Source organism: Mustelus asterias, chromosome 11 (genome assembly GCF_964213995.1).
Source record: "Mustelus asterias chromosome 11, sMusAst1.hap1.1, whole genome shotgun sequence".
Taxonomy (NCBI): domain Eukaryota; kingdom Metazoa; phylum Chordata; class Chondrichthyes; order Carcharhiniformes; family Triakidae; genus Mustelus; species Mustelus asterias.
This window is the reverse complement of record NC_135811.1, coordinates 100,990,842-101,004,087: the sequence shown is the minus strand read 5'-3', so window position 1 is coordinate 101,004,087 and position 13,246 is coordinate 100,990,842. Positions and strand designations below refer to the sequence as shown.

General features: G+C 44.1%; 1 protein-coding gene across 1 annotated transcript in view; it reads left to right on the top strand.

Annotated features, from left to right (window-relative positions):
* The window catches only part of tbx21 (T-box transcription factor 21), a 132,794-nt gene that overhangs the window by 70,811 nt on the left and 48,737 nt on the right, over positions 1-13,246 (top strand). The window lies entirely within an intron of this gene.

The following is a 13,246-nucleotide window of genomic DNA, read 5'->3' as shown; positions in this document are numbered from 1 at the left end:
GAGAAAACCCACGCAGACACCGGGAGAACACGCAAACTCCACCCAGATATAGTGACCTAAGCCGGGAATTGAACCCAGGTCCCTGGTGCTGTGAGGCAGCAGTGCTAGCCACTGTGCCACTGTGCTGTTCCTAATAAGGGCGGCACAGTAGCACAGTGGTAAGGGCGGCATGGTAGCACAGTGGTTAGCACTGCTGCTTCACAGCTCCAGGGACCTGGGTTCGATTCCCGGCTTGGCTCACTGTCTGTGTGGAGTTTGCACATTCTCCTCATGTCTGCGTGGGTTTCCTCCGGGTGCTCCGGTTTCCTCCCACAGTCCAAAGATGTGTGGGTTAGGTTGATTGGCCATGCTAAAAATTGCCCGTTAGTGTCCTGGGATGCGTAGGTTAGAGGGATGAGTGTGTAAATATGTAGGGATATGGGGGTAGGGCCTGGGTGGGATTGTGGTCAGTGCAGACTTGATGGGAGGAATGGCCTGTTTCTGTGCTGTAGGGTTTCTAAGATTTCTAAGGATGGGAGCATGGATGTTGAATCCATAACATGGTTCCAACATTGCCCTGAAATTTCACAGTAACTTCATTGCAGTGTTAATGTAAGCCTTACTTGTGACTAATAAATAAACTTAAAAAAACCATTATGTGTTTTTATCTTATAAGCCTGACTGATGATTTTGCCAAGGGGTTAACTATATTCATAAGGCATCGTCTGGCCACTGTACTCATCATGTAAAGCAAGTAGTCCTTCAGATTGGGAACAATAGGGGGGTAAGGGGTTGGTGATTGTTCAGTGTCTGGTGAGTATAAATGTAGATGTCATGGTTTAAGAGAATTATCTGCTATCGAATTTCATGTGAATGTCAACCCGCTTCAAAGTCAAACTAAGATTGAAATCAAACAGAAGGCATTAACTTTCTGTTTCGTTATTGGGGCATTTCAAGACGGTGCATACATAAGCAATCCAAAGTACATCCCACCTCTACTTGAAATTTCTGTACCTCACCGCTTTCGTTTGACTTCTCTCTCCCTCGTTCACATTTATCACCTTTTGTTATTCTCTCTTTTCGTCTTTTTTAAAAAATTTCTTTCCTTCCAGTCTTGCACTTGCAAAATCTGACCTTTAATCCTTTTGAGAATTGACAAACAGTGGCAAGTGGCGGAGGGAGAACGGCAGAAAGAACCGAGCCATTGTTAACCCTTTAATATTTAACTCTCGCCCCTATCACTCTGCAGCAGATTTCAAATCAGCGACGAGGAAACAGTCATAAAGCAGTGGTAATTGAGTGGATGAGATATTTATAGAAGTGAAAGGAGCCACACAACCTTCTCGCCATCTGTACCAGTCTGTGAGTCAACTCCAATTTAAAAATACTTCAGATTGACTGTGCCAATCTGAAGATAACAGCATAAATCTAACTGAAACAGGACAGATTCTATGTCCACCGAGAGGGAACTAACAGCAGAACATTGGTAGAAAAGCGCATTTCACAGCTTCCTGCCGCTTAATGGACACCTCGAATTCTTTGGGAACCCCGCTATTTCCAATCACTAACACGCTTACATATTTCAGAATCAGTGTGATTAGCTGCAGTTCATCAATCCCTCTGCAACAGGCTGAATGCACAACGGGTACGTCAGCTTCCGATAGAGGCAGATGAGAATTTCAGTAGTTGACTATCTTTACAGGAACTCAATTTCAATATCAGGGGAATCTAGAATTACGGGAAACGCCAAGAAGGTGGATGTGAGGAATGTCCAATCAGCCATGACCCTATTATAAGACCATAAGACCAAGGAGCAGAATTAGTCCACTCGGCCCATCGAGTCTGCTCCGCCATTCAATCATGGCTGATATTTTTCTCACTCCCATTCTCCTACCTTTTGCCCATCTCTGTCTTAAAGACACTCAATGACCCGGCCTCCACAGCCTTCTGTGGCAAAGAGTTCCACAGATTCACCACTCTCTGGCTGAAGAAATTCCTCCTCATCTCTGTCTTAAAGGATCGTCCTTTCAGCTTGAGGTTGTGCCCTCTGGTTCTAGTTTTTCCTACTAGTGGAAACATCCTCTCCACGTCCACTCTATCCAGGCCTCGCGGTATCCTGTGAGTTTCAATAAGATCCCCCTCTCATCAGCTCAAAGGGAGGGGCCGATTGGCCTACTAGTGCTCCTATCTCTTATGGTCTCAAAAGATATAGTTTGCCCTTTTAGTGGCATAACTAGGATCTCTCAATGAAAAATCAATCCCTGATAATGTATCAAAAAGGTGGATTTCAGCAAATACTTATATAAGTAAGTGGCTTTGGAGAGAGTACAGAAAAGGTTTACCAGGATGCTGCCTGGTATAGAGGGTATTAGCCATGAGGAGAGATTGAATAAACTGGGATTGTTCTCCCTGGAAAGACGGGGGCTGAGGGGCGACCTGATGGAAGTTTATAAAATTACGAGGGGCATAGATAAGGTGAACAGTTGGAATATTTTTCCCAGGGCAGAAATGACAATCACAAGGGGGCACAAGTTCAAGATAAGGGGGGGAAAGGTTCAGTAGAGATGTGCGGGGGGAGGTTTTTTACACAGAGGGTGGCGGGGATTTGGAATGCACTGCCAAGTGAGGTGGTTGAGGCAGACACGTTAGCGACATTTAAGACTTATCTGGATAGGCACATGAACAGATGGGGAATAGAGGGATACAGGTGGGTGGTCTAGGTAGGACAATGTGATCGGCGCAGTCTTGGTGGGCCGAAGAGCCTTTTCTTGTGCTGTACTGTTCTTTGTTCTAAAAAAATTGTCCTGGGAATAAGTATCTGATATTAGTATATATTATTAGGAATATCTGTGTAGTATTGTAGTCAAATTAAACATGGTGTTGTAATGCCACTATAAATTTAAGTTATGTCATTCCTATCTAACCGATAGAACATAGAACATAGAAAAGCTACAGCACAAACAGGCCCTTCGGCCCACAAGTTGCGCCGAACATGTCCCTACCTACTAGGCTTATCTATAACCCTCTATCTTACTAACTTCCATGAACTTATCCAAAAGTCTCTTAAAATACCCTATCGAATCCGCCTCCACCACCACTACCGGCAGCCGATTCCACGCACCCACCACCCTCTGAGTGAAAAACTTACCCCTATCATCTCCTCTGTACCTACTCCCCAGCACCCTAAACCTGTGACCTCTTGTGGCAACCATTTCAGCCCAAGGTAAAAACCTCTGAGAATCCACTCTATCAATACCTCTCAACATCTTATACACCTCTATCAGGTCACCTCTCATCCTTCGCCTCTCCAAGGAGAAAAGACCTAGCTCTCTCAACCTATCCTCATAAGGCATGCCACCTAATCCAGGCAACATCCTTGTAAATCTCCTCTGCACCCTTTCTATGGCTTCCACATCCTTTCTGTAATGAGGCGACCAGAACTGGGCACAGTACTCCAGGTGGGGTCTGACCAGGGTCCTATACAGCTGCAGCATTATCTCCCGACTCAATTTCTCTATTGATGAAGGCCAGCATTCCATACGCCTTCTTAACCACAGCCTCCACCTGCGACACTGCTTTGAGCTTCCTATGAACCCGGACCCCAAGATCTTTCTGATCTTCCACACTGCCAAGCGTCTTACCCTTAATATTATATTCTTTCATCCTATTCGACCTGCCAAAATGAACCACCACACACTTATCTGGGTTGAAGTCCATCTGCCACTTCTCCACCCAGTCTTGCATCTTATCTATGTCTCGTTGCAATTGCTGACATCCCTCTACACTATCCACAACACCACCAACCTTTGTGTCATCAGCAAACTTGCCAACCCATCCTTCCACTTCCTCATCCAGGTCATTTATAAAAATCACAAAGAGCAAGGGTTCCAGAACAGATCCCTGGGGCACTCCACTGGTGACCGACCTCCATGCTGAAAAAGACCCATCTACAACCACTCTTTGCCTTCTCTGGGCAAGCCAGTTCTGAATCCACAAAGCAATGTCCCCTTGTATCCCATGCCCCTTCACTTTCTCAATAAGCCTTGCATGGGGCACCTTATCAAACGCCTTGCTGAAATCCATATAAACTACATCTACCGCTCTTCCCTCGTCTATGTGTCTAGTTACATCTTCAAAAAATTCAATTAGGCTCGTAAGGCATGATCTGCCTTGGAAAAAGCCGTGCTGGCTATTTCTGATCATACTATTCCTCTCCAGATGTTCATAAATCCTGCCTCTCATGATCTTCTCCATCAACTTACCAACCACTGAGGTTAGACTCACTGGTCTATAATTTCCTGGGCTATCTCTTCTCCCTTTCTTGAATAACGGAACCACATCCGCAATCCTCCAATCCTCCAGAACCTCTCCCATCTCCATTGATGACGCAAAGATCATCGCCAGAGGCTCAGCAATCTCTTCCCTCGCCTCCCACAGTAACCTGGGGTACATCCCATCCGGTCCCGGCAATTTATCTAACTTGATGCTTTTCAAAAGCTCCATCACATCCTCTTTCCTAATGTCCACATGCTCAATCTTCTCAGTCCACTGCAAGTCTGCACTGCAACTACCAAGATCCCTTTCCACTGTGAATGCTGAAGTAAAGTATTCATTGAGTACCTCTGCTATTTCTACCGGTTCTATACAGACTTTCCCACCATCACATTTGATAGGTCCTACTCCTTCACATCTTATCTTCTTGCTCTTAACATACTTGTAGAATGCCTTGGGGTTCTCCTTTATCCTGTCTGCCAAGGCCTTCTCATGACCCCTTCTTGCTCTTCTAATTTCCCTCTTAAGTTCCTTCCTACTAGTCGTATACCCTTCTAGATTTCTAACATTACCTTGCTCCCTGAACCTTTTGTAAGCTTTTCTTTTCTTCTTGACTAAGTTCGTTACAGCTTTCGTGCACTATGGTTCCTGTAACCTATCATAACTCCCCTGTCTCATTGGAACGTTGCTGTGCAGAGCTCCAGACAAAATATCCTTGAAAGTTTGCCACATTTCTTCTGTACATATCCCTGAGAAAACCTCCTTCTAATTTCCTGCCTAATAGCCTCATAATTGCCCTTACTCCAAATAAACACTTTCCTAACTTGACTGATCCTATCTCTCTCCAATGCTAATGTAAAGGAGATAGAGTTATGATCACTATCCCCAAAATGCTCTCCCACTGAGCGATCTGACACCTGTCCAGGTTCATTCCCTAATACCAAATCAAGTACAGCCTCTCCTCTTGTAGGCTTATCCACATACTGTGTCAGGAAGCCCTCCTGAACACACCTAACAAACTCCTCCCCATCTAAACCCCTTACCCTAGGGATATTCCAATCGATGTTTGGGAAATTAAAATCTCCCATCACGACCACTCTGTTATTATCACATCTCTCCAGGATCTGCTTCCCAATCTGCTCCTCCACATCCCTGCTACTATTGGGCAGCCTATAGAAAACACCCAGTAAAGTTATTGACCCCTTCCTGTTGCGAACCTCCACCCACAGAGATTCCTTAGACAATCCCTCTGTGGCATCCATCTTTTCTACAGCCTTGACACTATCCCTGATCAACAGTGCCACTCCCCCACCTCTTTTGCCTCCTTCCCTGTCCCTCCTGAAACATCTGAAACCCAGCACTTGAAGTATCCAGTCCTGTCCCTGAGATGACCAAGTCTCTGTAATGGCCACCACATCACACTTCCAAGTAGTGATCCACACTCTAAGCTCATCCATTTTGTTCACTACACTCCTTGCATTAAAATACACACATCTCAACCCTTCAGTCTGAGCGCTCCCCTTCTCCGTCACCTGCCTATCCTCCCTCTCACACTGTCTACAAGCCCCTTTTATTTTTAAACTAACCTCCTCTCTCCCAGTCACCTCATTTTGATTCCCACCCCCCAACCATTCTAGTTTAAACACTCCCCAGTAGCCTTAGCAAACCTTCCTGCCAGGATATTGGTCCCCCTGGGATTTAAGTGAAACCCGTCCTTTTTGTACAGGTTGCACCTGCCCCTAAAGAGGTCCCAATGGTCCAGGAACCTGAATCACTGCCCCCTGCTCCAATCCCTCAGCCACGCATTTATCCTCCACCTTATTCCGTTCCTTCCCTCACTGTCTCGTGGCACAGGCAGCAATCCCGAGATTACTACCTTTGTGTTCCTTCTTCTTAACTCCCTACCTAACTCCCTGTATTCTCTTTTCATAACCCCTTCCCCTTTCCCGCCTATGTCAGTGGTATCAGTATGCACCACGACCTCTGGCTCCTCTCTCTCCCACTTCAGGATTTCTTGGATACGATGATCAGGATTGATCAAATAATTCATCAACCTCTGTCAGTATCACAAACTGTGATTAATCAACAAACATTAATCAACAAACATTAATACTTGAAATATTAATGGTTGAGAGATATCGAATGCAAATTCTGTTCATAGATTTACTGTAATACTCAAGATATTAGGCCTTAATGCCTTTATTTACCAGAAGTAGTTACTTCACAAAAGCCACAAAAAATAAAAAATAGTTTTACAGTCCTCAAATCTTGATGAAGGGTTATACACCTAAAACAGAATAATCTAGATTTTCTCAATCTAGATCTTAATTGATTTATTTTTTTCTCATTCTGGGGATCTGAATGTTGCTGGTAAGGTGAACAGTTATTGCTAATCCCTTGAAAAGTTAATGGTCAGCCGTCTCCTTGACAGCTACAGACCATGAAGTTTATTCGTTATTGTCACAAGTAGGCTTACATTAACACTGCAATGAAGTTACTGTGAAAATCCTCTCGTCACCACGCTCCGGCGCCTGTTCGGGTACACCGAGGGAGAATTTAACATGGCCAATGCACCTAACCAGAACGTCTTTTGGACTGTGAGAGGAAACCAGAGCATCCAGAGGAAACCCACGCAGACATGGGGAGAATGTGCAAACTCCACACAGACAGCTGGGAATCAAACCCAGATCTCTGGCGCTGTGAGGCAGCAGTGCTAACCACTGTGCCACTGTGCCGCCCTAGTGGTGTCAGTGTACACCCACAGTGCTGTAAAGAAGGAAATCCAGGAATTTGACCCAGTGACCATGAAGGATTGGTGAAATAGTTTCAAGAGAGGATGGTGTGTAACTTGAAGGGGAAATTGCAGGTAGTATCCCTATACTTCTTTTGGCTAGGTGGTATAAGTCATGGGTTTTGAAGACGCTGTTGAAGGATCCTTGGTGATTTGCTGCCATGCATCTTGTAAATGGTACACACTGCACTCCAATGGTGGGGGGAACTAATTTTTAAGGTAGTAGTTGGGGTGCCAATGAAGCAAGTTGCTTTGTCCTGGATGGTGTCGAGCTTCTTGAGTGTTGTTTGAGCTGCACTCATCCAGGCAAGTGGAAAGAATTCCATCACATTCCTGATTTGTGCTTTGTAGATAGTGGACTTTCTCAGAAGACTAAGGAAATTTGGCATGTCAGCTACGACTCTCACCAACTTTTACAGATGCATTCTTTCTGGTTGTATCACAGCTTGGTATGGCTCCTACTCGGCTGAAGACCGCAAGGAACAAAAGGTCGTGAATGTAGCCCAATCCATCAAGCAAACCAGCCTCCCATCCATTGACTCTGTCTACACTTCCCGCTGCCTCAGCAAAGTAGCCAGCATAATTAAGGACCACACGCACCCCAGACATTCTCTCTTCTACCTTCTTCCTTTGGGAAAAAGATACAAAAGTCTGAGGTCACGTACCAACCAACTCAAGAACAGCTTCTTCCCTGCTGCTGTCAGACTTTTGAATGGACTTACCTTGCATTAAGTTGATCTTTCTCTATACCCTAGCTATGACTGTAACACTACATTCTGCACTCTCTCGTTTCCTTCTCTATGAACAGTATGTTTTTTCTGTATAGCGCGCAAGAAACAATACTTTTCATTGTATGTTAATACATGTAAGAAGTCCAACGCCGGCATCTCCACATCATGTTAATACATGTGACAATAATACATCAAATCAAATCAAACAAGATATGAGAAATTAGGAGCTGAGTTATTTGCCACGGACTTCCCAGCCTTTGACTTGCAGTTGTAGCCATGGTTTTTATGTGGCTGGTCTGCTTAAGTTTCTGGTCAGTATTATCTCCAGGATATTGTTAGTGGGGGATTCAGCAATGGTAATGTTGTTGAATATCGCAGGGAAATGTTTAGCTTCTCTCTTGTTTGATCTGCTGAGTTTGCAGTTTTTTTGTTAACATCTTTATTTATACATTTTTTCAAAACACTTCCATCAGTCTCCCTCCCCTTCTACAGCCTGGAAGTTTCAAATCCCAGGTTGGGCGCTCTCGTTTTCAGGCTCTGGAGTGTGACGACTAGGGGATTTTCACAGTAACTTCATTGCAGTGTTAATGTAAGCCTACGTGTGACAGTAATAAAAAAACAACAGCTGTCTTCATTCGCCTCTTCCCTCCTACAGCAATATGGGCCTTGATCCATAGTTACATGGTGATATATGTGGATGATTATCTGTAGAGAACAAGCATTTTATTTAATAGCATGTTTTGGCTTTATGATCTATGACAATATTGTCGAATTCGACTAATAGTCAAATTTATTGTTATTTTCTGTTCAAGAGGGAAGGAAGTCCAGGATCTAGGGCAGCATGGTGGCACTGGGATGGCACACTGGAACAGTGGTTAGCATTGTTGCCTCACAGGGCACAGGTTCAATTCCAGCCTCGGGACACTGTGTGGAATTTGCACATTCTCCCCATGTCGACGTGGGTTTCGTCTGGGTGCTCCGGTTTCCTCCCACAGTCCAAAGATGTGTGGGTTAGGTTGATTGGCCATGCTAAATTGACCCTAGTGTCAGGGGGATTAATAGGGTAAATACATGGGGTTATGGGAATAGGGCCTGGGTGGGATTGTGGTCAGTACAGACTCATTGGGCCGAATGGCCCCCTTTTGTACTGTAGGGATTCTATGATTCTATGAATGCTTTTAGCCGCACTTGTGTCACAGAAAAATGACCCAACCAGATGATCCAAACTAGAAAATTAGGAAAAGCTCCAGAACACCCCAAAAAGATGAAAATCTAATCATCTGAAAGTAAATAACGACTTTGTTTTTGTTTTTTTAAGTGGCAGATCCCTTGTATTTCAAAATGTAATAGTGTGACTACCTAAAGAGGGAACCCAAACATTGAAAGGTCAAACAATAAACTCTGTAAATGATAAGGTTCACCATAGAGAGAAAAAAACAGATTTTTATCTTAAAAATAAATGTGTTAATATTTATCAATTCATAGATTTTAATTTTATGAAGCAAAATGAATTGCCTTAAAATTACCTCAGGAGACACCCTCTGACATTCAGCCCCCAACCCAGTCGAGAGAGACACCTCACCCTTTCCAATCCTCTGATATTTAATTCACCACTCTTTTACAAAGACTGTCTCTCCTCCCTGTTCCCCAGTCCTCCTGTTCCCCAGTCCTCCTGTTCCCCAGTCCTCCTGTTCCCCAGTCCTCCTGTTCCCCAGTCCTCCTGTTCCCCAGTCCTCCTGTTCCCCAGTCCTCCTGTTCCTCATTCATTTCACCCCTGCCATGTGTATACTCACTGTGCCATGTGTAGGGTTTAATTTCTGTCCCCATTAGCTCTGTGTTACCAAGTGCCACCTTTTGATCCAATTGGCAGCACGGTGGCACAGTGGTTAGTACTGCTGCCTCACAGGACCAGGGACCCAGGTTCAATTCCCAGCTTGAATCAGTGTCGGTATGGAGTTTGCACATTCTCCCAGTGCCTGCGTGGGTTTCCTCCGGGTGCTCTGGTTTCCTCCCACAGTCTGAAAGACGTGCTGGTTAGGTGCATAGTGATGCACTATCAATCAAGCAAAGACTATTTGTATGCAAGAACAAATAGGCTTTTATTCGCAAAAGATTTGGAGCACACCCATGCTGATGAACTGGTCCAGAGACTGAGGCAGGGGGGTTGGGAGCAGTCACCTTTATACCTGGACGGGGGGGGGGGGGGAAGAGTCTCAGGCAGGGCTGGCAGGGGCATGCCCAGGCATGTCACACACACACACACACACAGGCAATAAGCTTAACAGTGGTTTACCACACATTGGCCATGCTAAATTCTCCCTCAGTGTACCTGAACAGGCACAGGAGTGTGGTGACTAAGGGATTTTCACAGTAACCTCATTGCAGTGTTAATGTAAGCCTACTTGTGACATTAATAAATAAGCTTTAAAAATAGTCCCTGCAGAGGCAAGGGGCTGATCTGCATTAACGATAAGGATAAATCTGCATCTGTAGACCTTCCACAATCTCAGGATGTCACAAAGGCAGGTCATGAAGCCCTCCTGACGCATAGTCACTGCTGCAATGTAGGAAAAGCCCGCCTGTGCACAGTAAAATCCCACAAACCGCGCAGTGACACTGGCCAGGTAAGTTGTTACAATTGGCCAGCTGAGGGTAAGTGTTAACGAGCTGCAGGAAGAACTCTTGACATTCTTCTGAGTGGTTTACACCCACGTGAGAGAGCTGACTGCACCCACTTGCAGCTTGGCTCGGGGGTGCGAAGTTAAAAGCATGCACTTGAACTGGGGCGAGTTGTTTCGCTGGTTGGCGAATTCGCACACAAAAAGCTTCTCCACAAACAGAACTTGAGGCCAGATAATGTTTGGTGAGGGGGTTGAGGAATAAATGTTGGCCAGGACACCATGCACCATGCTATGGTGTCCTGGCCAACATTATGAATAATGCCATGGAGAGAGAGAGAGCAAAGCACCTTACCTGAATTGCTGACACTTCCAACAGTGCGAGACTCTCTCAGTGCTGCACTGGGAGTGTTAGCCTAGATTCTATGCTTCAATCGGCTGCGACCTGAACCCACAATTTTAAGCTTCAGCCGCGACTGGGGTGCTACCACTGAACCCTTAAATCCATCATTCCCCAGGCTGGAAGGTATCGACATTTAGCCACAGCATCAGGTAGCTTCACACATGTAGAGTTCGTTGCTTTGCCTGTTTTCCAACGGCCGTTCCGGTGTTTGAATTCAATTTGGGGAAAAGAGTGGTCTCAACATATTGGCGACACAGCCAGCAAACTTCATTGAGGAAACTTTTGATGTTTGAGAACGTTGCCCTTATTAAAAGTAAGAATTATTTGTTCGGTCGAAGCGGTAATATTTTAAATTGGATATATTTAACTGGCTACAATCAGTTCCAAGACACATGGATATATTTAACTGGCTACAATCAGTTCCAAGATGTAGAATGTTGCAGAGATTTCTTTTGTGAAGGATACAGTTATTAAAATTAATTTTTTTTGGAATAATGCATTTTTAATCAATGAAGAGGAAATATTGGTGAATTGGATAAAGAATCGAAGATTTAGGTACGGCCACATGTAAAGGAGTTTCTAACAGAGGTACTGTAAAAATTCACTCAACTACAAGGATTTTCCCACACAACAAGATACTGACACATTTAGGTAAGATTTAAAATAAAAAGCTGTACCATCCAATGACATCAAATGATGCATAATCACATATTGTATAACACCAGTGATTTTTTTTTTCATTACTGGGGTATGAAATGACACGAATGATTTCGCACTTTTCTTCCCACATTCTCATTTGCTGGAGTTGTCAGTTTGTTCATTTTTTTTAATGTGGCGATTTTTGTTTTCCTCAAGTCGCCGCCTTGACCATCGAGAGTGTGACCGCAAGCACCGCAAATCCTACACAATTCACTAAATCGCCGAAACCAAATGGAAGACGGCTGCCAAGTGAATAATGGACAGTTAATGAAATTATATTCCACTACAGCGTGTGAGAGGCAAGATCCATAGCACCCCACCCCCGCCCCCCCAAATCAGAGCCAGCAAGTCGTTGAGTTAGTGTGGTGTCCAATGTAAAAGGTTAAAAAAAGTAGGGAATCTTAATTATGGAGATATTTTACCATAGGGAGCAGGTAGACTCTGATTTGAATCATATAACAAACGCGTTTGATTAAATCTTGCATCTACTATACATTTCTAAAATATTCCAAATCGACTCTTTAAACCTCCTGCAAGGTTACCAAGAGAAGACATTTATTTTACGTATGTACAGAATCATGGATTAAAATATACATTAAAATCTAATCAAATACATATTGCTGCATTCGAGTGACAGTAAATAATATATTCCCCCTTGCCCTATATTATCCATAGGGTTACTCCATGTGTAAACTGTAGATTGATGTTTATTTAATTTACCCTAGACATTCCTCATTTAATTTGTTGTTACAAAATGAACATTACAAATGAGCAATAATCTCCATTCATTTCACAAATTGGCTCTGAGCGCCGGTGCCATTAATAATTGTGTATAAATGTGTGTCCGGATCAGTGTGAGACTGTTAAATCCTCATCCCAACTACTGTACTTCGGGGGACACTTGGCCGATCTGTATTGTAAAGAATCGTCAACTGCTTGTGACGATGGGAAGAGACTGTCTGTGATAAGTTAATGGCTGTTTAAATGCTCGCTTTGTTGTGGATTGCAGGTCGCAAAGGTTTGTCACAATGGGGGAAAAGCTTGAACACTTCACACTCAATCGTGGCGGGCCGGGCGGCGGGGCGGGGAGCTATTGGCTTTGACACGTGTAGGAGGGCAGCTGTCTGGGTCCCAGTACACAACGGCAACTGCCTGCAACCCATGTCTGCAAAATCCAGGAAGGTGGGAGGATAATCTGGGAGATGTCGTTGCATTTTCCGCTTCCCAAATCACCTTTATTTCAGGGAGAGATATTTATTATTTTCTGTGAATTGGAAGGAGGAGATTAGAATGTGGCTAGCGCTTCACCTTAGTTAGTTTGCTTTGAAAACGTATTTCTGAATGAGTTTGAGGGATCTTTTTTGTGATAACCTGTGGCTGTGATATAATTTCCCCACTTTCTAAATATAATGCGATGTAAAGTCGGCACAGTCACTTCTTATTTAGATAACATTGCCTCTGATGTAAGGTTAGTCAGCGACACTGGATTTCTTCACGTACACAAAAATGACTGTAAAATTGTATAAATGCAAACCCGAAATTGGGTGTTAGTGTGTGAGCCAATTAAATAATTGGTTTTTTTGTCGCTTTTATTGCCCAGTCTCCTCCCCCTCCCTCTTTCCTTTTCATCAACACCCTACCCTTCTGGAAACAATGACTTTCATGTTATTTATTCCAACCAGCCCTTTTGGTAGAAGTTATTTTTCGTGTTTACCCGTGTGGGTTACGTACGTGAGCAAGAGTTGAGGTTCTC